This window comes from Ambystoma mexicanum, chromosome 7q (genome assembly GCF_040938575.1).
Source record: "Ambystoma mexicanum isolate Mex_15411 chromosome 7q, UKY_AmexF1_1, whole genome shotgun sequence".
Lineage (NCBI taxonomy): Eukaryota > Metazoa > Chordata > Amphibia > Caudata > Ambystomatidae > Ambystoma > Ambystoma mexicanum.
Genome location: NC_090941.1, coordinates 785,540,972 through 785,566,513, shown reverse-complemented (window position 1 = coordinate 785,566,513; position 25,542 = coordinate 785,540,972).

The window sequence follows — 25,542 nt, the reverse complement described above, 5'->3', positions numbered from 1 at the left end:
TGCCATCTTTGAAGGACTTCTGGGGAGGGATGCAGATCAGAGGTACGCCCTGCGGAGGAGAAGAAGGAGCACGGGAGGGGGCAGGGAGGGAGGGTAGAGGCAAGGTAGCCGAGGACAGAGGAGGGGGGACAGCAGGAGAGGAAAGGAAGTTGATGAGGCGCGGGAAGCGTCTATCAAAGAGGTGAAGGTTGGCCTGGGGGCCTTGGACCAAGACGGTCCCATTAGCGTAGACATTAATGATGGCCTTAGAGGAGTGGAAGGAGGACAGGAGGACGTCCCAGCGGGTGCCACCATTAATGGAAGAAGAGGAGAAAGGAGAGAGCACAGAGACCATATGAAGGGTCCATAGGTCAGGTGAAGGCACGAAAAAGAGGATGTCAGTGAGAGTTTCCTTAGAGGAGGCACTGGTGTCGGTGTCAGCGATAGGGAGGCCTGGGTTGGAGACCAGGATGTCCTTTTTAAACTTTTTCCTACCAGATTTAGTGAGGAGAGCAGGATAGTCAATGGAGAAGCAGTTAGAAAAGATAGGTGAGATAGAGAGCACCATGGGATAGGAGGGAGTGGGGGGGTAGGACAAGCACGAGCGGGCAGGAAGGGAGCAGCAAGCCCTAGTTTACCACAGATTCAGAACACAGTGAACACAGTAATGCATATCAGGTACCCAGTGGAGAGGCCACCTAAGTTTGAAAATCCTGCGAGGGGAGAAGAACCCTAGTTTATCACATTTTGCAAGGCATAGTGAAGACAGGGCACAATGCGAAGGAGGTGACAGGTCTAAAAGCGGTGGGCAGAGGGAGCAGGTGGAGCTAACCAAGGTGGACCAGCGCCAAGCGTCCCCTGCGGACACCTGCAGACACACAGGGAGCCGCAACTGTAGGAGTCGCCCTTGGCCTTGGGGCCCTTAGCCGCAGGGGGCTGCCGGGCAGAGGGCTGCCCAGGAGGGGGTGGTTATAGGCAGAGGGAGGAGAGGAAGGGGAGGGGGGTGTGGGCGGGCAGGGAGGCAGGAAGGGAGAGGAGGACCAAGAAATGGGAGGGGGGAGCAGGCACAACAACGCGCTCAGAGCGCGAAGCAAAAATTCAAATTAGAACACAAATCCACTCACGGAGGCCCGCAAGGGCCAGGCAGGGCTTCCTTGGCCTGCAGTTCCCTCAGGGCTACCGGCGACCGCTCTCCCACGCTCCGCTGAACAAAGAAGCGAGCAGGGGGAGCGGCCGTCGAGTAGGCCAGAAGGGAACCAGCCAGACAGCCAATCAGAGGGGGGTGAGGGCGGGCAGGGAGGCGGGAAGGGAGAGGAGGACCAGGAAATGGGAGGGGGAGTAGGCACAACAACGCGCTTAGAGCGTGAAGCAAAAATTCAAATTAGAACACAGATCTAAATCAAAATCTAAAAATCAAAATCTAAAACACAAATCTAAATCATTTGAATCAAAAATTCAAATTAGAACACAAATCTAAAAGGTGAGTACACATGCCCGTGTACATGCATGCATGTCACACACAGGCAAATACACAAACCCCAATAATCCCAACCATTATCACCTCTCCAGGGGACAGTGCCTACCCTCTGAGCAACCACATGATGACGCCAATCCGGAACCCCACCACACCACCCCAGGTAAGATACAACGCTGCCCATATTGCAACCAGGGCCATAGTGGAGCACACATTCGGAGTGCTCAAGTCACGCTTCCGCTCCCTTGACCGCTCTGGTGGGTAGCTACTCTATGCACCCCCAGTAGTGTGCAGGATCATTGTGGCAGCATGTGTCCTGCACAATGTTGCAACACGGCAGGGCGTACCGGTGGACATGGTGGTGCCCCCACATCCCCAACCACCGGCACAGGCGCTGCCCATGGGAGGGGATAGGGCACGTGGCGAGGCAGCCCGAACCCAGCTTGTGGCCACATTTTCCACTCCCACCCCTGCGGAGTGCACACAGGCCTGGCACATACCAGGTGACAATCGATGATGACAAAGAGACAGTCAACTGTTACAACCTTTCCACCCTGAGAATGTTGCCATGGAAGTGCCACATTGTGTGCATCCCTAGCTACTCAAACCTAACCAATCCTTACACATGCAAGGTGTGTATCACACAGACCTGCAAAACAGGCCATGACAATCACTGGTATGTCACCCAAAGCCACCAAAACCACAACATGACATGGCAAGCAATAGCAAAACACCAACACAGTAACAATAATGTACACATTGACATGTGAAAAATGCAAAGTGGCATCAGACAATGATGCCTGACATGGAACCAGATGAAATGATTGACCAACAACCTCCCACACAAAGCAAGTCATACCCAAATGCATAACAACAGTTGTAGCTTGAACATAACAATGAATGCCTGTTCACATGCACATTGTGCACGGCAAAATCAACACTGCATAATACGTGTGCTGTGTCCATCTCCTGCAACACACTGCTCAGCACACAGCATAGTGACCAGCCATTGTGTTTGACGCACGCCCTGAGCATCACATGAAAACGACAAACTAAATAAAAAAACAAATCACGCATGTACAGGATCCACAAATGGTCATAGATCATGTGCTGCAGGGACACAGTGGGCCCCAGAAGGCAAACTGAGTGCACATGTGGACATGGAAGGGTGGTTGTACATGTTGTGGATCATAGTGCGAGTGTGTGTGTCAGTAGGGACATGCACTCAATACATGCATGTGCAATCAAGTGACCATCAGTGTCCTCATCACATGTGAACATTTCCCATGTGTACACCCCAGCATGTTAAACCACAACTATACCCTCACACCTGAAAGGTAAACACAACACATGAACAGCCATTGATCAGCAGAATACATCATGTACATAGGATACCACAATTACAATGTCAGGGTGCCCATCACACTGTGGGGCAAGGCAACTGTCCAACAAAAAAATACACCCTCTCCCTCACATATCACCATAACCCACTGAACAACTGCACATGGGGTGTGTAGCCTTCATCCTTGAAGTTCACCAGGCCTCAGGATCACCCTCCCCCTTTGTCTCCATCTTCCACCTTGCATGTAAAAAGTCTCCAGCAACCTCAGAGGCCAACTTGACTTGCAAAAACACCAAATCAAAGAGAACTCAAAGCAGGCAAACACACAAGCCAAGCAAAAAGCCTGCAGGCAGCAAAACAAACCAGAAGAGCCTCCAGTAGATGACTTGAAGTAGCAGTACGTCACAAAGCAAAAGTACTAGCAGAATGATGGAACAACCAAGGTAGCACAGTAAAACGGTGTCCAGTCATATTTTCGAATGCAATATTTTCGAAAGTCAAAATGTCGAAAATATGTATTCGAAAATAATAATGTCGAATTACAAAAAAGTCAATTTTTTTTCGATTTTTTTCGTATTGATGTTAATACAAGGTAAGTGTTTATATATGTTTTATTATGCATTTTTGAACATTGATATTATTTACAATGTTTTATTAAGTATTTTTGAACATCAATAGTATATACCATGTAATACTTTGCTTAAATATATATATATAGGTTAAATAAATATATATTTATTTTAAACTTCAATTTTAAATAAATAAATAACAAATTGCAAACTGTTAACGTTGAACATTTAGTATACTTTTTCTCCAATAGATGGCGCTATTGTTTAAGAAATGAGATTGTTCATTTTGTTTATATATGGTAATTGAATGCTACGTAGGGTTGCGTTACTCTACATATCCGTAGGCGCCATTTTTAAAGTTCATTCTTGCAGCGTTTCCATCGCGTTCGGGTCTCCGTGCTTTCGTGTGGATTTCTTTTTGGATTTTCAAGTTTTTTCACCCTTTTCCATGGATGCAATGGATTTTTTTTTACTGGATTCGATGGATGTTTTGGTTTTTCCGAGCTATGGATTTTTTTTCGGGTTGGATCGCGGATTTTGTTTCATGGACTTTCTTGGATTTTCAACTTTTTTTCCTTTCCGGATTTCACTGTTATGGATCGCACATGTGGATTTTTATTTGGAAGGTGTTTTTCCCTGGGTTGCTTTTTGGATTTTGGGTTCCTTGGATTTTGCTGGTTGGTGCTTTTTACGGTTACTGCTTGGATTTGTCATGGTGGATTGGAGATTCCTCAAAAACGTGAGTATTTTTAACATTTTAAATTATACGCTATTGAATATAGGTAGTTATCTTTGTCATTTTCATTAAAATTTCGTACTATTTGCTCAAGGCGTTGTTCATAGTCTCTGTATTTTTTCTTTTTTACCTCTGTGTTTACGAGTGAAATCGCTTGGGAGACTCGAAATTCCTGATGTGATTGTTCATTGTTTAATTCTTTCAAAAAATGCCACAAATTGGGATTACTTGTGTTGAAAGTTTTATTAATACGGCTGTGCCATCCCTCAAGTGAAATGTTTGTTCTAGGTCGCCCTTCCAAGGTTGCTTTGTAGCAATTCCATAAGTTTATATTGTATTTTGGCCTTCTTCTGGTGCCATTCCTAGTTAATTGTCCAATCCATGTATTTTCCATGTAATCTAACATGTCCGAATTTTCTTCCTCATTATTTTTAAAATAGTCAGTGTCAATTAAATGTTCATAGAAATTTATAACCTGATCTTCTTTCACAAATGCTAATCCGAATAGTTTTTTTATGTTATGTTGAAAAGTGCTGTCGTCTGTGTATTTACTACTTCGTCCAAGTTTTTGCAGTTTTTTCCATATCGACTGAGTAAAATGAAAAAAGCAGCCTTGTATGCTAGAATCAGGGTATATTGAAGAAAATGCCTTAATCTGTGCTAATTCAAAATCCATGATTATGTTTTTGGGTTTCGAATCTGGTACAGTGTCCTTGATTTTGTTCAACATGATTCTGTAGGTTTCTTCATTATTTTTGGGCATTAAAACATAAACAAGTGGAATTAGTTTGTTATTTATTGTTCCATGTATTGAATAAAATTGTTGGAAGGGGTTCGGGCATGCTTTGAAAGTTGCGTCACCTTGCCACTGGGCACTTTAACTTAGATGCTTGAAATTGGTTGCAGTTGAAAATATCAACATTTTTTCGTCTCGTACATCAACGGTAAAATGGTGGAAATTTTCTCCATTAGCTGTCACTCTAAACCCTTCTGGTATGGTGATGTCATTGTATGTTGTAGGTGCTGGTGGCAGATTTTCCTTTTGCTGTTTCTTGCGGTTTACTGTTCGTTGCATATGTTTTTCACTAGGCATCTGCGCAGATATGTGTGAAGGTAACGTGTCACATACCGTTGATATTACCAAACCGCTTGCCTGTCCGGGGTTTTCTATTGCCTTTCTTTTTAGCTCTTGGAGAGTTTGTTTTATTACTATATTTGTCTTGTCCGGTAGATGGTTGTGTTCTCCCTTTATTTTTGTATTGGAACATTCAACTATAACTCGTGCGGCACATTTTGATCGTCCATATTCAATGCATTTCCAGTACGAGCGTTCATTTTTTTCCAATTCCTTATTATAAATGTATCCGTTCAAAACCAGCTGTTTTCCGCCTTTTTGAGAGATTATGTATTCAACCCTTTCTGTCATGTTCAATCTAAAATAACGGAAAAAAATGTTTTACTATGTTTGCCATACACTAATAATAATATATTTTTCGATTTAAATATCTAGTTACATATTTTTTTTTATATTACCTGATTGTTTGCCTGACATAGACGAATCGAATCCACTGTAGTTCGCTCTGACTCTGGTCCTGTCAGGTAATGACAGTTGTCCACAACCGTCATCTGTTCCTTTTGTGTTTAGGCAAGGTTCTTTACTCGTGGGTGTCACATATTGGCTTAACCCTTACGACTCTTGATTCTATGGGGTTTTCGTTAGTCATAATGTACTTTATTTACAGATTGGCAAACGGTTATGTGTTGGTGGTCGAGAGGGGGGTGGGAGAGTTTCGGCGTAGAGGTAAGGGGGGTTTGGGGGGTTAACCCCCCCCCATAAAAATGGACGATTACCATTACTTCACATCGGTATGTTAGTACTATCGTTCGACTTTTTTTTCGACATTTTTGTTTCGACTATTTGACTTTTCCTATTATATGTATATATTTTTGACATATTTGTTTTCAACATTTTTTTTTGTTGACATTTTTGTATTTCGGTATTATGTTTTCGACATTATGGGCCTCATTCCGAGTATGGCGGTAAGGGATAGCGGCCACCGGTAACGAGACCGGTGGCGGTAATCCCTTACCGCCATACTCCGAGTTCCCTTTGCGCCCTCGCCCTTAACGCCTGCTTTGAGCAGGTGTTAAAGTCGAGGGCGCAAAGGGGCCTCCAAGCCAATAACGGTGACCGTAATGAACGGTCACCGTTATTTGCATCATCCCCATTCCCATTGGGCCCTATGGGGGCTCATTTGGGAATGGGGAAGAGCCTTGGTGAATGTGGAATTACCGCCCCGCCAACCTTGGAATGGGGCGGTAATTCCGCCATCCACCAAGGCGCTGCCGGTCCGGGTACGGCGTCAACCAAGGCGTTAATAGCGCCATTGGTTAGCGCCGTACTCGGAATGAGGCCCTATGACTATAAACCCAGTAAAACAATGTCACAACAGGATGTGTACCATGTTTGGTACATAATATAGAATGATGCACCACAAACTGATGTGTACAGTCACAGCTCCCGTGGACAGGCGCAGGAGTGGCACGAACCAACCACCCCACCGTGGTCTGGGTGCCTGCAAGGTCAAACTCACACAGGCCTCTGAGACCCTGGTGGGGAAGGAGGGTCAGGGATATGCAGTCGGGACAGGCATTAGTATACTGGATAACCGGAATGAGGGGCAGGAGAGGGGAGTAGGATTGACAAGGGAAAGTAGGGAATGTACAAAAATATAATAATCACATTAACACATACACAATCAGACCAAACGTGTACATCATGCACATAGTACCAAATTACTCAAAAGGAAGTCAAAGAGAAACTTATCTCTGGGGTGAATGCTGGCCTCCTGCCTACGCACTCTCCGGTCCGGTAACATGAGCAGTTCAATGCTGCAAAGAGAGCCTGAGTAACTAATCTGTGCGTGCCCATACCACACACACACACCACCATGCATGCCCCAAAGTAACAAAATACTCTACAAACAAACTATCTGGTGTGGTGCTTCGTACCCATACGTAAGATTCCCCCCGTGATGGTTCATACACAGTCAATGCATTAAGTCAGGCGCCGGTGGGTGCGTGGCAAATGGAAGACCAATGTGTCAAGATTCACACAACATCCACTGTTCCCTGAGTAAGCAGCCAGACGCATTTAGCAAGGTATGACTTCAATATAAGTCATGTTCCAGCATAACTTAAATAAAGTAGGTAGTGCATGTGGCAATTTCAACATGAAAATGAAATGCACTGGACACAAGTCTGTCCCTCCCTGTCTGTCCCTGTGAGCTGCTTCTTTCCCTGTCTTGGAACGCTACATGGCTAATACAACTGCCTCAATGGACCATGGTGGACCGGAGGATATGTGCCACTGCCCCTGCATGTGCCCCTGACAACTTTCCCATCAACTAGCCATTAGTCCACCAACGCATCTTAGCTGTACTGTGTGCTTCAACACCAATATCTGTCCAAGCTCACCGTCAGTGGTGCTACTTAGCATGCATGTGCAACTGGCCTGGTGGAAGGTTGGCTGCGGTGTGGCCCCCTTGTGCTGCTCACATTGCCTGGAGTTCCTTGAAACACGTCAGCTTCTGTAGGATTTATGAGCGCAATCCCTGTGGCTCTGCCTGCGCACACATGCGCATGTCTGCACCACCGAACGTGGCCAGCTTCCAGACGTCCAATGGGCCATGTCTGCTGGGAAAGGTGGTCTGGAGGCTCATCCCCCTGCAGAAAGGGCAGAAATCACATGATTAATGCTTGAAATGTCCCTGTGTGTGTCTCCTCAGGCATGTCATGACTGGACCATGTCAGAGACATACATCAGAAATCACTCCATCAGTGCGACTTTCACAGGCAAAGTCTGTTAGCCACTGTCTACAGCATGAATTGCATCAAGCACATGTACAGCAAAGATAAGAAACATACTACACAATGTATAGCAATTAATGCACACATGAATCATGAAACCACCCATCTAGCAAAGGAAGAACTGTGGTCAATATCACCCCTATCATCCCCACTAGGGGTGTCAACACAAGTAGTACAGCAGCAGACATGCCACAGATATGACAGTCCAAAGCCCTTGTCTAATAGGCTGTAACATCGAACCATCCCTGCTAGCCCATGGATAAGGGAAGCAGGAGTGGCATTTGTGGGTCAGGACCCCAAGATGCAAACACATACACGAGACAAGCTTGAAGGGACCAGCTGGAAGAGACAGTGGATGCTTTCAAAAGCCACAAAGCACCACACTGTCACATGAAAGCACGATAGACAAGCACTTTTAAACTATATTAACTAATTAGACTATGAAAAACCTACAATATCTAATTAAACTAACTATCAAATTGAAAGTTAACTAACTAAACTAAAAGAAAAATAAAAAATGGCCACATACGACTCGGGGGGGCTTGATAGGCACCCAGGAGGGGGGAGATACAGGGTGCTGCTCAACACCCACATGCGATGATGTTGAGGAAAAAAAAAACTCCATTGGCTCAATGCCTGCACAGCCCGACCTATGTGGGAGATACCTCGTTGTCCGAGTTTGGCTCTTCCTGAAAAGGAGGATGTGGCACAGGAGCCTGACCACGCCTAGCCACAGCTTGCCCCTCGTCGGCAGCAAGTCTGCCGGACGGGTGAGCCTGGTTCTGTGCGGCGATGACACGTAGGTCTGCATGCAGAACCTCCCGTGATACGCGTGCTTCCTCTTGCAAGGTAACACGTGTAACACGGAGTTCTTCCTGTAAGGCCTGGCTGGACAACTGATGCACCTCCCGGCAAGCACGTAGCTAAGCCAAGATGGTACACTCAAGCTGCTCAAACCTCTCCTCTGACCGCGCCCTCTGGAGCATCAAGAGGACACCCAAAGTGGATCTGAGGGACTCATACTCATCCCTCAGGGCCTCATTGTGTGCCTCTGCGTGAGCAGCAATTGCTTCACACAGAGACATTTCAGCCTGGCGTGCCCTGTCTGAGGCTGCCATGCCCAGCCTGAGTAAGCGGGCCGTGGGCCGTGCCGCCCGCTGCTGGAGAAGCACCTGCCTAGCAGGGGGGAGCACGTATTGGGCCACACGCTCCATGCTCGCATCAATGTTCTCCATTGCTGCCCCCTGGCGTTCAGGATTGGGAGTCATGTCTTGCTCCCACTCAGTATACCGTGGTTGCGCACGGCCACCGAGTTGCTGGGCTTGACACCTGCGGGACCCAAGGACTGGGTGTCCTCGTTGGGTTGGCACCACCCGCGGCTGCACGACTACATGCCCCCGTTGACGTGATGGCCCAGGCACATCAGCGACTGGTGTGGAGGGTGACCCTGCGTCCCGATCCACCACAGGCAGAGGTTCCAACACTGCCTGACCCCTCAGTGCAGGTGTCGCGGACATAGGAGTGTCCACATCAGAATCACTCACCCCTGACATATGGACCTGATGCACATCCAACTCGACATGGACGTCAGAGTGGTCATCAGGGCTGGACTCATTGCCAGCCAAAGACAAGATGGTCTGTAGCACATGTGGGTTTTCGTGGCCCACCACCCCACAACCCCCACTTGTGCCGGGTTGCTGTAGTGATAACAACCCTGTGCCTGGCATGACAACACCATCCTCTGGCTCCATTGCGTCATCATCTGAAAAGTAGAGAGAAAAAAGGTCACTACCCATGTTAGAAGCACACAACATACACACACATAGACATCACACAGACACCAAACACATCAAGCAGACATGTCACACACAAAAGAGAATCTGCCATGCATGCTGGGTCAACTTGGCATTGCTTCTGTGATTAGGCATGTAGAAGGGTGTTATACCGCTCAGAAGTGGGTCGATGCAGTGCAGCAAATTTGTACGTTACTCACTATCTACATGTAAAAGTACTTCATGATGTGTATCAGAAAATGTGAAGGCAGTGCAAGGTCAACTTCAGGCATCACGTGCAATGTGCATGCAATGGGTAGAATGACTACAAGCAAACCACCCCTCCCCCCAAGTGGAAATGCAGGGATGCCTTGCATGGTATCAAAAGGATGACCATAGATCTGTGTATTGACAGACAGTGTTGGCTAGCATCAATTGCATCATCGGAGTCAAGTGACAACATAGCAGATGATGATGGGACAGTAAGCAGGACACATGATGAAACCTCCGGAGTACTGCCACGTGTAAAGAAGACACTACACCAGTTGGAAAGAGTCATTGGGCATGAAACAGGCAGAGGCCTGTGACCCACACAAACTGTCACACCCTAAACATGTGTGGGACGCAGGACTGAGCCACAGTGGCCATGGGAAGGCTAATGAAATGCCATGCAATATAGGTCACCCTGGACAAGTACTACAATGATCATCCAGTCAAGGACACATAGGGGCATGCATGGAATGCAAATGGAGCATGAATGGGCTCTCATGTCCTTGCGGAGCATCTGACATCTGCACAGTCCAAGTGAGACACCCTGCATCAAGTACAAAGGATGTACCATACAGCATATGTCTGGCAGGTTGGCTGGTGGAAGTTAGCATGTAGACAGGACACATGAACAGGCAAGTACTTTACGGCAAAATTGATGCGGACCAGTGCAAAGGTGAAATTGGGGTGTAGAGGGGGGGTGGAGGGGCAAGGGAGCATGCCTACGTGGAGTACCCGCATGCAGGCAGAGGACACATGCATGTCAGTCATGCTATGACATAGTCCCAGGGCTGAGAGGAAGGTCACCCCAGGCTATATGCAGAAGGGCCAGTGAGCTGGAACATGGACCGGAGGGGCATCCTGGTGACCAGCATGTGAGTAGGGTGCAATAGTGGTGATACGGACAGTCCCTGTCTACTCCACATGTCCACCATCCTGCAGAGCAGCCATGCATCAGTGAAGCATTGCATTAATTGCACATTAGAACCATGTACACATGACATGTAGTGGCAGTCATGCACAACGCATCACACAAGTAAAACACACATGTCCTTGACAAACACGCAGCAACACTCACTGGACTGGGCATCAAAGTCCGGCATCTCTCCCACTCCTTCGACCGATTCAGGTGGTATGAACTCCGCAACGAGTGACTTCTGCGGAGTGAGGTCTTCCTCCTTAGGTGCCGGCCCACTGCCAGTCACCAGAGTCAAGTTGTAATTTGAGGCACGCTTAGCCTTAGCGCTGCATTTGAGGTCATTCCAATGCTTTTTGCACTCTTGCACCGTGCGCACCTCATGGCCAAATGCGCTCACATGTTCCGCAACTTGCTTCCAGTGGGTATCACGGTGGGCAGCCGTAGTTTGACAATTAAGCCCCACTAGCATGTAGCACTAGTAGTCCACGAGGAAGTCCAGTTCCTGGTTGCAGATAGGCTTCTTCCTCGACATGTAGGAGGTCGTGGCTGTGTGTGAGGTCCCAGCCTGTGCTGCAGGTGCAACCTTCCTCCTCTTGGATTGTGGCACAGACCCTGGCTGGCAAATGCCGCCCTGATCAGTATGGCCAGTGACACCGGTGGATTGAGCCAAGGGAGTGGCAGGTGGAGGGACGACCAAAGGCCTGACTTGCGTCAGTGGCAGCTGGGTGCCCTCTAATGGACCCTGCGCAGCGACTTTCCTGGTTGGTGGACTGTGCACCCCGTAATACACGTACCCCGCTCGCACAGGGCCAATTGCGTGTAAAACTGCCCGCGCACCCCTGAAATACACGTACCCCGCTCTCACAGGGCCTATCGCATGTAAAACTGCCCACGCACCCCTGAAATACACATACCTCACTTGCACAGGGCCAATCGTGGGTAAAACTTCCCGCACACCCCCGAAATACACATACCCCGCTCGCACAGGGCCAATCGCATGTAAAACTTCCCGCGCACCCCCGAAATACACATACCCCGCGCGCACAGGGCCAATCGCGTGTGATTCTCCCTGCCCACCCCTGTAATACACGTACCCCGCTCGCACAAGGCCAATCACGTGTAAAACTTTATGCGCACCCCCGTAATACATGTACCCCGCTCGAACAGGGCCAATCGCGTGTAAAACTGCCCGTGCACCCCGTAATACACGTTCCCCGCTCGCACAGGGCCAATCGTGTGTAAAACTGCCCGCGCACCCCTGAAATACACGTACCCCGCTCTCACAGGGCCTATCGCGTGTAAAACTGCCCGCGCACCCCTGAAATACACATAACTCACTCGCACAGGGCCAATCGCGGGTAAAACTTCCCGCGCACCCCCGAAATACACGTACCCCGCTCGCACAGGGCCTATCGCGTGTGAAACTTCCCGTGCACCCCCATAATACACGTACCCCGCTCGCACAGGGCCAATCGCATGTAAAACTGCCCGCGCACCCCTGAAATACACGTACCCCTCTCGCACAGGGCCAGTCCCGGGTAAAACTTCCCGCTCACCCCCGAAATACACATACCCCGCTCGCACAGGGCCAATCGCATGTGAAACTTCCCGCGCACCCCCGTAATATACGTACCCCGCTCACACAGGGCCAATCGCGTGTAAAACTGCCTGTGCACCCCGTAATACATGTACCCCGCTCGCACAGGGCCAATTGCGTGTAAAACTTCCCGCTCACCCCCGAAATACACATACCCCACTCGCACAGGGCCAATCGCGTGTGAAACTTCCCGCGCACCCCTGAAATACACGTACCCCTCTCGCACAGGGCCAGTCGCGGGTAAAACTTCCCGCTCACCCCCGAAATACACGTACCCCGCTCGCACAGGGCCAATCGCGTGTGAAACTTCCCGCGCACCCCCGTAATACACGTACCCCGCTCACACAGGGCCAATCGCGTGTAAAACTGCCCGTGCACCCCATAATACACGTACCCCACTCGCACAGGGCCAATTGCGTGTAAAACTGCCCGCGCACCCCTGAAATACACGTACCCCGCTCACACAGGGCCAATCGCGTGTAAAACTGCCCGCGCACCCCTGAAATACACATACCTCACTCGCACAGGGCCAATCGCGGGTAAAACTTCCCGCGCACCCCCATAATACACGTAGCCCACTCGCACAGGGCCAATCGCATGTAAAACTTCCCACGCACCCCCGAAATACACATACCCCGCGCGCACAGGGCCAATCGCATGTGATTCTCCCCACCCACCCCTGTAATACACGTACCCCGCTCGCACAAGGCCAATCACGTGTAAAACTTTATGCACACCCCCGTGATACATGTACCCCGCTCGCACAGGGCCAATCGCGTGTGATTCTCCCTGCGCACCCCCGAAATAGACATACCTCGCTCTGCACAGGGCCAATCGCGTGTGATTCTCCCCGCGCAGTGCGGTACGTGTATTCGGAGGGGTGCGCGGGGAGTTTTACAGGCGTATTCGTGGTTGGGGGGCTGTATGCTGGTCCACTGGCCTGTGCGCCATGTATGGGATTTGTGCGCTGTTCATGGTGCACGGGGAGGGGTTGGGGGCTTACCTGGCACTGCTGCAGGGTCGCTGCGCCACTCTGCACCACGGCTGGTTATGGATGTTTAAATCCATGAATACGCTGTGTGCGGAAATGGATTTTGGCGCATGTGGCTGGTGCAGACTGCTGCACGTGCACACTGTGCGCCAGCCGCGTGCACCATTTGTGCACTAAATTCTATGAATTACCCCCTAAGTGTTGTCAGGATTATTTGTGGCATTTCTGTGACGGATGAGCATTTTCAAGAACAACTGGTCCGAGCCGTTTAAGTAAATGTTGTGAACAATTGGTGGCAGTTGAAAGAGAAGATTCGTTGTCACATTAGCATAACAATTTACTCCAGTTGCGTTGCTGAATTTAAATTGAATAGAGAGTTCTGTTTCTGGATGATTTGATGGGCCTGCAGATCTTTCTGGAGAAGAGATATTTGTGTCTTTCTTTTCTGATAGACGTGCAGTTGACTTTGTACTAGACAGTTTTGTGGTTGCATTGTTTGATGCAGAAGGAGTTGGTCATTGTTTTTTTAGCGGTATTGTTGGGTGATCTGCTATAGCTTATGTTTGCATTACTTGTCTTTTTAATGGTTTCTTTTTTTGAGGCACAAGGTACATATCTGCATGGGGTGTACAGTGTGCATAGCCTGTTGTATTCCAGTATGCAAGGATGGTCAGCGTTGACTTTGTTTGCATCAAAGTTAACTAGGAATCGACCATTGAGTGTATGTAGACTTGAAAGTGCTACGTAACTCATATCTTCTTCAAAGACTGTGCTGCCAATGCCAATCAATGCTTGATCGAGGGTTAGACCTTGTGATTTGTGAATAATGACAGTATATGCAAGAAATAGAGAAAATCGTTCTCTGCGTACCTACATGTCTTTGAAATGAAGGAAAAGTGTTATTGTCTGGCCAATGTTTTTTAACTTGCTCAAGTTTGTCACAGTGGATGTTGACAAACTAAATGTTGTCATGTGGATGTGTTTAGAAGCAAACAACTGTAGCAACTGCTCCATTGACTAAACCTTGTTCTATGTCAAGGTTATGTTTTAGAATTACTCTGCAGTTTAGACAGAAAGTCAATATTTTCTCCAATCCAGCTGTGTTGGAGATACATTTTTCTAAGCTATTTAGTCATGCTTTTGCTTGTTGACGGATAGGAAGTGACATGGACTATGGGTTGCGTTTCTTTTTTCAACATTGTCTCGTTGAATTGACTACAGCTTGCAGGGGACACCTTGACACCTGATGTCTGCACTTAACCTTGCACTTGCCACCGTCTGGCCGTACTTTTACTTTGTTTATTTATCTTATTATCCCATATACTGCACTGTCCCCTTCCCCTCCCCAGCCACACTTTCCTCCTTTCCCTTCCCATGCACTTGCGCGATCTGAATGACAGCGGGCCTTGTAGGATCGTTGTCTGTCTTCCCTCTGTTCCCCCTCCCTTGCCTCGCCGCGCCTTGAAACACTTGTGTATAGGCGCGTTATAAATGCCATATCATATCATATCATAACCATGTTCATTTTCTGAGTGACTTCTAGATAAATGGTGAGTTGTTCATCATTTAGCTGTGATTCCAGCACTGACAAGTCTTCCTCAGATTGTTTATATTGATACATGGTATGTTCTCCCTTAGTCATGTCTATTTCTGCTTCATTTAGAATGAGTGGTTCTCCAAGTGGTTGTTGGCATTCATTTTCCAACATGTGTTTGTATTGTTTGAAATTGTCATTTGTTATACTGCTTTCATTTGCTTTGAATGCAGCTTCAAATGAGCCATAGTCACCTAATAATTCTTTTACGTTTCTCCAAGGCTTAACAAGTTGGAGTAGGGCCATGTAGTACAGTTCTCAATGTTGTGAACATTTAAATGATAATTTTATATGATTAATTAGACTGGGTTTGGTGAGTTTCACTAGGCTTCCTTCACAAATTGAGACTGAATATTTTCCAGTTGGGTCATTTGGTGGGACATTTTTTTTGTAGGTGTAGTATTGGGCAATGTCGTTCAGATACATGTTTTCCAAAGCAGTACTTCTGTTTGGGTAGTATGCGTCAATTAAAATTATTTTTTTAAATGTCCTGGCTGTTGGGATCATTTGTGGCTATGTTTTCTATCTCTTTTTTGGGATGAAGCTGGTCCAAGGTTTAGCCAGACAATGTGTTCAGATTTGCCATATAAGGCTGTACCTGTTAAACAGTCTGCAGCTTCATAGCACCTGCATTCTCTATGAGCTGTACAATTTTTGTGAAAGTGTTTTTTCAGATGATATGTCATCCCATAGGTGTCAGGGTCCAAACTTGTATCTTCTTGCAGGAGTGATGCTGGCCCACCAGACCCCCCAAGTATGCCGGCTCAACAATCTCAAGATGTCTATAATTATCAAACTGGCAAACCTAAGGGGAAAGGGGAATGGAGAACAAAACAAAAGCAGATCTGTCTGTGAAAATCTAAACACAAATGATACACTATTAATATTACTCTATTCCGATTTAAATTTCTAGTATGCTTAAATATATTTTATCAAATTAAATGGAAATACCTGTAGCCTATGCTCGATTGCTGATAGGCTTAATTATATATTATTATTTTAGTATTTATATTCTTAAAATATATTTCTTTTCTGCTGTGTTACTTCTCATCTTCATAGTCTCATAGCTCATAACAAGTTATAAAGAATTAGCTTGACTGAAGAATAGTTCGAAATAATCTTTTAAAGATGTTTTTTTCTGTTTCTTGAATAAGTTCTAAACAGATTTGAAAAGTTCTTATTTGTCTTCCTTTTGTAGTCGATTATCTGAAGAATGATAGACTCTGAATATTTAAATTTAAATAGTTCGCTTCACCTTTAAAATGATGATAATGATGCTTCAATTGCCATCCATAAGTAGCGATACACGTACCTTCTATTCTGATGAAGATACGCGCATCGACAATGTAACAGTGCTCTTGGATGAAACGCCGCCCACGAAACCGCGCACGTAGCAGAAGAACCGCGCGTTCAGGAACGAGATGTGATGACTTCGTGGCCGCACGAAGCAGAAGATGAACCGCGCACTCTGGTCCGCGGTGAGATGACTCCTGGAACGCGCGAAGGTGTAGATAAAATCCTGTGCTCACCAAAAACGAAGAAAAAACACGACAAACTGAAAAATCGCCTTCAATTTAACTTTCACGCAACGAAGCGCACAAAAATATGCATACGTCACTATCAGTAAGTGATAAGCATATATGGACGCACGCACGGGTACGTCAGCGGGTCCTTTACTTTAAAGTTACCAGTTACGAGATACGCGCGCACACTAATAATATTATTATAGATGCGCAACAAGTTAGTAATGTTAAACACGAGGGAACATTAAATTAAACACTGGCTGAGCCTGCTCACGTTAAGCATATATATATATATATATTTAGATATTGTTAAAACTCTACTAAATAAGAAATGTAAATGCAGCCGCAAATACAATAAAAGAATGTTAACTTTTCTCAGAAAAAACGACACGAGCAAAAGAGCACAAAGAAGTTAACGTCCTCATATAATTTCAGTTTTCAAAATACTTAGCAGGATAACTTCTTGACTTGAAAATTGTTGATAAATTAAAGTCACTCAGTAACAATAAGGAATTATTCCAAAATTTGACTTAGCTTGCTTCATCTGTGATGATCTTGACTCTATAACCAGCTGATGATTTTCTTCTCTGTAGTTTGTTCTTACAGGCTGTTACTATAGATTCCTAATGATAAAAGTTTTCAGAGCTAAAGTACTGCAACCTTCCTCTAAGGGAAACTGGAATGAAAGGCAGTTTAGAATCTTGGTGAATGTTCCAAACTACCTCACAGCACTTCTCCTCCAATCACTGTTGCAGAACAGACCCTCCATCTTGGCTTGGGAAGCTAGGCACTTCCTGAATAATTTTACATTAAGGAAACTTATTTAAATAATAAGAAGTTAACTTCAGAACCAACACCAAACACCACTCAACCATTACTCCTACATTTATATGTGATGATGAGATCTCCTAAAAGAAAGTTTTCTAGTGTAATGTCTCCTTGAAAATGTGAAAATGTGCCATGGAATCCTGACAATAGGTCTTTTAGCTCTGTTTTCACAGCTTTGGTGAGACAGGCTGTGACATATCTTGCAACTGCAGTGGAATTGTCTGCAATGTATTGTATGTCTATGTTCCACAAAAGGGCAATGATTGCATTGCAATCATTGATGTACTTGGATGCTTCGTCCCTTTCAATGTTGTATGTATTTTTAGGGGATTTGTCTTTTACGCTGTATCAAGCTGTTTACTTTTTTGCAAACTGCTCTAGGGAAGCTAAAGCGACATTTGGTATAGTATTTGCCTTTGTTTTTATATCTACGTCAGCAGTATTTGCCACATTTATGTTTTTGGAGGTGTAAGACTTTTCACTATCTGTGCCTTCTGAATGGATGTCACAGGTAATGTATTTTTCAATAAACTGTAAAACAGTGGCATCACTATCATGGCCGAATTTAGGAGCATCTTCTATCCACAGAAGAATGTTGATGTGTGGTGCTCCTCTGATTGACATTCTTTTCTCCAAAAGAAGTGTTGCACTTCTATGAGCGGAGGGGTCGTTTTATTGCAGATAAAATGTTGCATGGCAATGAAGCGATGGTGAAAGTACCTTGATACATTGACAGGGTCAAGAGATCAGAGTTATCATGGTGTTTTTAGATCTATTTGGTCTTTATTTTGGTTTGAAGTCCATAATAGGTCATGCAAGTCACCCCATGCGTACTCTGCACAACTTAAAGTAACAAACCATTTGGGTGCACCTAGGTAGGTTCCTTAGCATACAACGTACATCAGTGTGACATCAGAAACCAGTATTATTTTGTACCATGCTTGTTTGCCAAGAGATTTGTGATACTTGACTGCAAAATGTCATCCTTGTCTTTTATTCTTAGAAGCAGTTGGGTAGCGGATATGTTTAAAAAGTTAGAACCTGTTTCTAATGTGCATGCAACTCCATAACATAGAGTTGCTAGTTCACATTCGAGGAGCAGGTGGAAAATGTATTCGACATTTGGTTTGAATCTGGTGTCTTCAGAATACATTCTTATAGAGCGATATTCTGATGCAATAATTTGCACAGACATTTCATCATATCTTCCTCCTTTTCCTGTAGGAAAGAGTAGAGGAAAAGAATGTGCTTCTGTACTTTTTTCCCATATGCTCATTGGGGATACTTTGGCTTAATGCAGTTGATATGTTTTTATTGCATCGTCAATTGTATCTTTGGAGTGTAGTGGGTGAATTGAATACTGGTCTAAAATGTTGGCTGCAGTTACAGGATCTACACCTTCAAATTGGCCAGTTGCTGGTGAGTCTTGGATAATTTGGGTGGTTTCTATTAAGTTTTCCTCTATGTTTATATCTTTGTAGTATTCATTGTTTTCTTTTAGATATTGTAGGGCTTGTCTAACTTTGTTTAAGTCGGTGAGTTGTTGCCAAATTCTTTTGTCTTTTGTTGGCACACCATTAACTAGTACAATCAAAGATTGATCTATTGGCTGTTGTACTCCTAGAGTTTGTACATTTTCTTTTAGATCTAATGGCAAATATACTACTTTGCCATGGATTCCCTATAGTAACTCGGATGGAGGTAATTTGCCTGATTTTGGTTGAAGGCATGTTAATACTTGAAATGGGTGTAGTGTTTGGTTTATAATGCTCTCATAACATTTCAAAATTATTAGTGATAGCGTTTGATGGCATTTGGTTATTGTCAAGCTTTGTGTTGCAGTATGTGCAAACTGTTGAGGGGTCCGTTATTTTGTACTTAGTTTCTGCTGTTAGATTTAGTGCTAATTGGAACCATTGGGATTCTTCATTGTGTTCTATTTTGTATTTTATTTGTATATTATTTTGCTCTTTTTATAAAATGTTCTGCGACAACAGACACATACTTGGTCTGGTATTTCAGCAGATCTGTTTTGAACCATAGCTATTTCTTTTTTGTATGTCTTCATTAGGACGTTGGTGTTTATGAGGTTTTCGGTAATGTTTTCTAAAGGTACAGAATTTTTAAAGTCACCTTCAGTTCCAAAGTATTTACATTGGATGTGCTCTGTTTCTTGAAGCAGTTCTTTGGTTGTTCCATATAGGAGAATGTTATTTAAATTTTGCAGTTCTAGAGCAGGACTTTTTGCATAGTATAGTCGATGACAAGATTCGGTATAGTAGAATGGTGTGTCGCTAACATTTTGATGTGATGGAAAGTGCTTTTGCAAGCAGTTCTTAAAATACAAGCTATTGAATGTCCTCGCAGACCAGTGTGGCTGCGCACTGGACAGGAGTCCATGGTTTGTAAAGTTTTCAATTTACTTTTGTCTTTTGGTTTCACATAGTGATTGAGAAATTGTTGTAAAGATGTAAAGGATTGTTGGTGTACATTAAACGTTGAGCTGCATTGCTATTGGTACACCGGACGGTTTGTTTGGGTGAAAGGAGCATTTGCTTCAAAATTTGTTTGGGCATTTTTTTATATAAGGGTTTATTTTATCATAATGGGGTGTTCCACCATTTCATACACTCGTCCATTTTTGCCAATGGCAATAGTTTTTTGTTGTTCTTGTTTATAAGCTTCTTCATTGAAGTATGGTTCTGTGCTGCTTGTGTGAATCCATTCACCATCACAGAGGTTTGAAAAGGTCTATATATTGACACTGCACATGTTTATAAGTACTTTTTTAAATGTATTGATTAATTTAGTTAATGGTTTCATTCTGTTTAAAATCAATATAAATATTTTTCTCTTTAGTAGAAAAGCACTGTCAACTAGAGCTTTTAGGATTAGTCTCCTGCAGTAGTTTTTAAGGGTAGATTGTGACTTTTCTGATGTTTTAATAAGATTGTGAAGAACTCTACAGTGATACTTTTCTGCAACATAATTTTGTTGGATTGCTTTACTGTGAATATGTTAACACTGGTAGATAGAGGGTTAGGTTTGTTAGTAGGTCTGCTTTTATTGTAAACAATGTTTTACTTTCAGTTTTTGCAAGAGGGGCCTTACCTTTTTTGGTCGTATCTGATTTAGTTTTGTTGAGTGAGGTTACTAGCTCTTTTGTTTTAATGTTTTCTATACATTATTTTAGAGGTGGATGACTTTATGATGTAGTCTTAGTCTTGTCTGATCTATTTTGTCTTTCTTTTCTACAGAGTAGCTTTTTAGTAGGCATTTTGTTGTGTCTGTTGGGAAAGAGAAAGTTTGCATTGGAAAGTCCTGCAATGTATATGCATGTGTGATGGATAGGTGTGTGGGTGTGATTGTAGAGATGCATAGAGTGCTATTTGATTGTGAGTTGGTATATTCGGTGTGGTTGGGAAGGTTGTGATAGTAAGAGTCTGCAGAGGTGTGATGGTGTTGGGTTAGTGACTGAGGGATATGATATAGCATTTGTAATGCACCTATACACAAGTGTTTTAAGGCACAACGAGGCAAGGTAGGGGGAAATAGACGGAGGACAGAGACAATGATCTTACTAGGTCAAGTGAAATTGAGATCACGCAAGTGCAGGGGAGGGGGAGGGGAAACATGCCAGGGGAAAGGGAGGGGTCACGGTTGTGTATAGGATCAAAACCATAACAAGAACTGCGGCTAGCAGGTGCAAGGGCAATTGCAGACAGCAGGTGTCAAAAAGTGCAGTTATCTGAACTGTAGGGTAACAGAAACAGACCCAAGGAGTGATGGTGTGATGGAATATGTAGGGTGATAGTGCTGTTTTGAGCAACAGAGTGAGTGTTGCAAAGGTAGTGTGTAGATGGGAATAGTATGAGTGTGAATGGTGGAATATAATGGGCTAGAATGAAAGATATTTTGGTTTGAAAAGAGTAGTCTGGGCTAATATATAGTGGAACTGTACTGCTGTAATTACATACACATACATGATACATTAATGTACTTACTTTGTTGCATGAGGAGGGCATTATTTTTTCAGGTGTTTTCTTCGGTAATGTGCTACTTTCCTGTAATTGTAAAAGAAAGCTAGTGGGGATATGTGGTAATGGCGAAGTACTTTTAGTAAGCATGGTTCATATGTATGAAGGAAGGAGGAGTGGTGGGGAAAAACAGTTAATAAAATTGGTGGACAGTTAAAAACGTGTGCTTTTAGGAGCATTTTCATGAAAATTAAGAAATGCGTATGTGTACTTGTAAAAGCTCTGTAATGATTTGTAGAAAAGGAAGAAAAGTTGTTCGAAAAGATTTGTAGTACACTTTTGAAGGGCAGTTGGTGTGTCAAAGTTTAATATGTTAGGAGTATATGCATACTTGCAAACATGATGCATTCTAATCTGTAGATATTTATGTAGTCCCAGATTTTTTATTTGCATTCCCATTGTGAAAGTTGAAGTACAAGTCACAGACTATAGAGAAAAAAGTACAACTGCATAAGAAGCTGAAGATTGGAATGGGTTATGTTAGGACATATAAATCTACTGTCAATATATTAAATTGGCACACACTCAGTGCCAATTACAAATGGTGTACACATCTATTTTATCTGCTTTTACTTTCTTTTATGAAAAAGTGACACAGTCCTGCTGTAAAAGCAGATATGCATTTTTGAACTTTCTTCGAAATGCTTCCCAAAACAATATTTTGAAAAGCACAGCATTTTATTTGTTTATTTGATATACATGTCACAGTTTTGAATCTAGAAGTTAAGTCATGTTTTTTCTTTGCATTCTGTGAGTTGTAGTTTGAGTTTTATAATGGGAAAAGTTAATTGGAAGTGACAGAATTCAAAGCAAAAAATAAAGCCTTAATAAGCATGTATAAGTTGGAATCGGTGATGTTGGGATGTATGCATGTGCTGCCAACATATTAAACTGGTGACACTTAAAAATGGGCTAAACATCTATTTTACATGTCTTTCCTTTATTTCATGAAACATGGACACAGTGCTGCTATACATACACACATGCATGTTTTAACTTTCATCACAATGATGGTAAATAGAAACATTTTGAACTGCAGAGCATTGTAATTATTGCTTCATGCGAGCAGGTGATGAATGCTGCTATACATTGCATTTGCTAGAGTGGTTAACAAAGAGAATATTCTTATTGAGAAGCTTATTACAGGGTAACTAACAGGAGCCTTTTATGTATGTGTATATGTAGGTTGCAATGCCTTTAATAAAGCTGGATATGGCACAAGAATTTTGGCGAATGATGGATTAATTTATTTTTTGGAGAGTCATGCTGGCTTCGAGTGCGGTCCCCGTGAGGAAAAGCGTATCTACTTTTCCTTCAATATATATATATATATATATATATATATATATATATATATATATATATATATATATATATATATGGCGCTTGAACTGCGACAGATGGAGACTCGTTGCATTTTAGACGTCCAAACTAAAAAACCAGGAGGACATAACTTGGATGAAGAATTGTATACATTCCTTGGTACATAGTTCCCCTTAAGCATTTGAACTCTAACAAGTTTTCTGTAGTCAACAACAGACAGCATTCTCTGCTTTATTAGTTGCAATCTGAGCTTGTTTTAACAATTTTCAACTTTTTTAATATAATGTGTGTTAACTTTTTTAGTGAAAATTGCACAGATTTTTTAGCCCCATTTTCCCATTTTCTCTATACCCTTTCCCTTTGGTATTTTCCCTCTCCTTTGTCTAAATTCTGGCCTGCATTTCCCTAAATCCTGGTTTTATAAAATTTTATGTTGTATACTGATTGTCAGTAGCAATGTATGTTTACAGCACTATGCACTTTATTAATTCATGTTCTGTCTGTACTATCAATGAGTTTGCTGACAATTAATTAATTGTCCGCATGTGAGGAATAATGATGAGCACTATGCACTTTAGGAATTGTTGGTTTTATCGTGTAATCATTGACGACTAATGTTTACAGCACTATGCACTTTAATGACAACCTCGAGAATGACCGAGAGGTCCGAGTATCATGTTTCCTCTCCTCCCTTACATCTATGGGATAATCTGTAAAACAAGTTCTCTCATTGAATCCGATACAGCGGAATACTATTTTTATGGCCGATACAGATTGGGAAATCCAAGCTGCTCTTTTGAAAATTAGCTAATAAGGCATATTGATGCTGGCTCTATTACAATGTATTTTCATATTACTTGAGCTATAACATTTTGAAACTGCTGGTTCACTAAAATCTGTCATTGTGTATAACATCGACTATAGTGAGAATGATATGGAACATATTCCAAAATGGCCGCCAGCAGTTCCACAAAGGAGAGTCCATATGGATTGAATTAAGGTGAAAGAGAAAAGAGACTAATTGTGCTGGGCAAAACCATAGAGTTCAAACTGTCTCTCTTTTTGGTTGTATTTAAAACGCTGTGCAAAATACTCACTTGTATATGTGATCAAGCAACGGAGCGTTGCGAAATGCGTCGTAGTCCTGTCATGCCTTTAATAAAGCTGGATACGGCATAACAAATTTCGTGGCGAATGGAGGATTTATTCATTTTGGGAGATTATTATTGACGTCCTGACAGCGTCGAGTGCCGTCCCTGTGTGGAAAAGTGGAACTACTTTTCCTTTTGTTTTAAATATATATATATATATATATATATATATATATATATATATATATATATATATATATATATATATTGCAAACAAGGAGGAAGAGGCCAACCGCACTCCCGCAGGCACAAAAACTAGTGCCAGGTTCAGAAAAAAGTCGGACAAAACACAACGGACACAGTAGGAAGAATACTGGTGTCTTTAATGTTTACAAAAGGATTTAAAGAATGCATCATGCAAAACCGAATGCACAACACACAAGCAGCACATAGAAAACAAAACAACAGCAGGACACCTAGGGGTAGCAGCCTGCAAACAACGCGATTCGCGCTATACTGAGCGCTTGATCACGTAAGGGGGAGCGAGTTTAGCAAAGGTAAATACACTTCTGAGGTATAGTCCCTCAATGGCAACAATTTGTTTGGAAAACATGAGGAAACAAAGCGGCCATAGGAAAGGGTTAAAACTACAGGTACAGTCAGAGAAGTAAAAGCACAGTGCATAAACAATTTCGTTGCAGGTTAAAAGTGGTCCTGACCAGGATGTAAAACACTGTGTGGGCCATAATAGTCCCAACATAAAGTCTGAATCCTCAAAAATATTAAAATATTAATATTAGGGACATACTAAATATAAATGCACAGTGCATTATAAGCAGTGTAATAACCGGATTATGCCAGACCACTATGGTGTAGTAAACTTGAAATACCCCACTCGGAATGACAGTGTACCTGCAGTTGCATAGATGATAAAACGGCCAGATCTGTCAGATGGCAATCAAGTAAACATATACACTATGGGTGACCCATGAACCCCCTGTGGAGAAACAATTACCATCAACCATCAACAGTAGAATCAAGTCGCATGGGAATCACCAGCATATATGAGCAATAATACCAAGGCCTAAGCATACAGAATAAAACCCGCAATCTGTCCTATTAGATAAAGTAACAAGTCATATTAGTCCCAACAATCAGGTAAAATTATGATAAAAACAAGCCAGCCAAGTAAAGATGGAGAAAATGGTCAAAAGTTGGAGCTAAGCCAACAAAAATAAAGATGTCAGCATAGCTGTGCAAAAACCAAGTTATTATGTGCAAAGTGCAAAAAATAGCAGCTGGACCATGAAATGTCTATGTTCAGTGCAAAAAAGCAGAACGAACAGCCAGACAAGAATATGTATAGCCCACCTCAAAATAGAGGATGTCTTAAAGTGCAAATGCATCAACACGTTTGACTGTGCAAACTGGCAGAATAGCAGCCATTCAGATAAAGTGCAAGTGCATCAACAATATGAATTGTGCAAATGCAAAATTAGCAGCCATTCCGTCAAAGTGTAAGTACATACGCGGTAACAACAATCAAAAATATAAAAGACACACATAGCCAGAAGCTACAGAAGCTACAAGCAGCATGCCAAATTAAAACCAGGCCACCGGCTGGACAAGC